The sequence below is a fragment of the Octodon degus genome, unplaced genomic scaffold, assembly GCF_000260255.1.
Source record: "Octodon degus isolate 3935 unplaced genomic scaffold, OctDeg1.0 scaffold00014, whole genome shotgun sequence".
Taxonomy (NCBI): domain Eukaryota; kingdom Metazoa; phylum Chordata; class Mammalia; order Rodentia; family Octodontidae; genus Octodon; species Octodon degus.
In genome coordinates this window covers 4,956,220-4,958,645 of record NW_004524590.1, presented here as the reverse complement: position 1 = coordinate 4,958,645, position 2,426 = coordinate 4,956,220, and the positions used below count along the sequence as shown (strand labels likewise).

At 42.5% G+C, this 2,426-nt stretch overlaps 1 pseudogene; it reads right to left on the bottom strand.

The window, feature by feature from the left end:
- Positions 1–374: 374 nt before the first annotated feature.
- On the bottom strand, positions 375–2,039 carry LOC101581475 (annotated as a pseudogene).
- Positions 2,040–2,426: the final 387 nt, after the last annotated feature.

Genomic DNA, 2,426 nt, shown 5'->3' with positions numbered 1-2,426 from the left:
TTTTGGCTTCTTTTCTATATATTAAAGGTGAAAACTTTGCTTTAGCCTTTGTGAAAATAAAATCACAGGACAACTTTATTCAGAAATAGATAATTAGATGTTATACAGTGCTTCCTAGGCCCTGCACTGTGTTTGGGGGAAAACATATCTATGTCTAAGTCAGATAATAAGCACATTCTGATAAATTTATGTCCAACTTCATGTCACGCTATTTTAGCATTACTGAATTTGAAATGTTTTGAAGTAGTTCTTGGCATTATGTGTACACGTTTTTTGCAGGTTAACCAACTTTAATGGAATCAAATGATAATACAATTTAATTTTATATACATTCACAAACACAGAAAAGCCCCACATTGCAACCTTAGTAGGGATTATAGGAAGAAAACTGTAGGAAGACTATCCATGTGGAGATTCTCCAGTAGAAGTAGATTAGTATTTTGTTCTTTGCATGTGACCCCATCAGCTTCCACCTTCTTCCTCTTCTCAATAATTGCACTGATCTTCTTCCACTGGAGATCAAGTTCTTCCTTGTCACTGGTTTGCTTAAAGCTCCTGGGCTTTCATCTTTTAGACATCTCAATGCCATACTGGAATGCAGCCTTGGGTGGAGCCTTCTTGTTGTTCATACACTTCCTGCACTCCTCCTGGGTATCAAAGTCCCAGTGGCCTAAGGGACCCTTCTTATAACTTTGATCCATTTTGCTATAATCCACCTCTTGTCATATCCACAGCCATGTCACCCACTGTGGCTGGATAGCACTCTGCATAACTATTGGACATGCCAAAGAGATCACCCAGCTGCTTTTTGTCTTCTGGCTCCTTTAGCGATTCAGTGCCCTCCCAGCCAGCAGACCCAGAAACCCTTTCACTGATGGACCTGATCAATTCCTTGGCAGATGCAAGTCCTTTGTCAACATCAGTGGGTGGGTTCATCATCCATTTTTGGCTTCTCAAAGTAGCTGTGGCTCTTTTCCTCCTCTCTCTTGGTCTTGCTCCCGCTCCCGCTCCCGTTCTCCTTCCCATTCTTGTTCCCGGTCTCTGTCTATCGATCATGCTCCCGTTCCCAGTATCTCTCATGCTCCTTGCCCCAAAATATCTTGGTGGTGGATGGAACATAATCTCCAATGTCTTCAATAATGTTCATGTCTGCCTCAGGAGGTTTTTTTTCTCATCCAGGTTCACTTTATTTTTCTTTTTAAGCTTTTTGTTTTGGGGATCCTGCCTTATGTATGAAAGGATTTGAGTGAGCTTGATGCCAGTGTTATTTGTGGTCAGTGTGGTCTGGGCCTCCATGGTAGGACAGTCAGCCTTGCTTCGGACAAGAGTAGCAGGGATTTCTGTGTCCACATACTCATTTTCCAGGTCTACCACACAGTCCATTCGAACTGGCAGAAATAGCTCATTCCACTCATATGCTTTGCTCTTAAAAAGCGTACAGTAAGGTACGAGTAAAATCCAAGCCTTTCACTAAATGGGTGTGTTCCATGACACCACCCAAGAATTTGAACTCTTGGATCAACTGTCTTCTCTGCAGCTGATTTGTCTGCTTCAGCAGTGGGGCCCACCTCACTGTAGTTAGCTGTGGGGCTCATAAGCTCAGTTTCCTGATAATCTTTGTTCACACCATCTCTCCATTCCGTTGCATGGTTTCAGCATTCCTCTGCATTTTCTCTCTCTTTCTCATTTTTTTTTTATGAGGAACCAGGGATTGAATTCCAGCCCTTGTGCTTACCAGGCAAGTGCTTATTCTACTGAACTATCTCCCCAACCCCTTTGTCAATTTCTTGACAGAGTTTGGCATAAAAACTTCTGCTTCCTTTGTGCAGCTGAGTCTTCATCCTCACTGTATTCTCTTGGCAGTTCATGATGACGTGACTTAAAAGGTGGGGCAGAAGTAGGCGCAACCTTTGGGGTCATGAAAAGTTCCTGAAGTCTTCATTGGTAAGTTTGGATTGGTGGAAAGAGTGAGGATCATCCACATTGTGGCCATTTGGGGCCAAAGGATTGGAGAACGCCTCACTGTCTCACTCCAGCATTTTGTCTCAGTCTCTCGACACCCGCAAGTATCCTTCTGTGACCAGAAAACAGCGACATTTCTCTCCTCAGCATTATGTACACTTTGACACACAAGGGCAGAGCTGTTTGAGGCTAAAGTACTTGGCAGAACCAAACAACAGGTAAGCACACTCGAGAAAACAATGAAGGAGGCAGGCTGCCCTTTAACCCCCTCACCAAGCCTAAACAGATGACAAATGTACATTTTTATCTTGCTGTTGTTAATAAACAAACAGTAATCTTCTTCTGAAGAATGTCTTTGAGTGCAAAACTTCCAAATTTCTGACTAGAAGAAATCCTAAACTGCTGTCTTCTGTGAGATACAGTATGCAAAAAGACACAAATTTATGAAATTTACCTCAAATTAT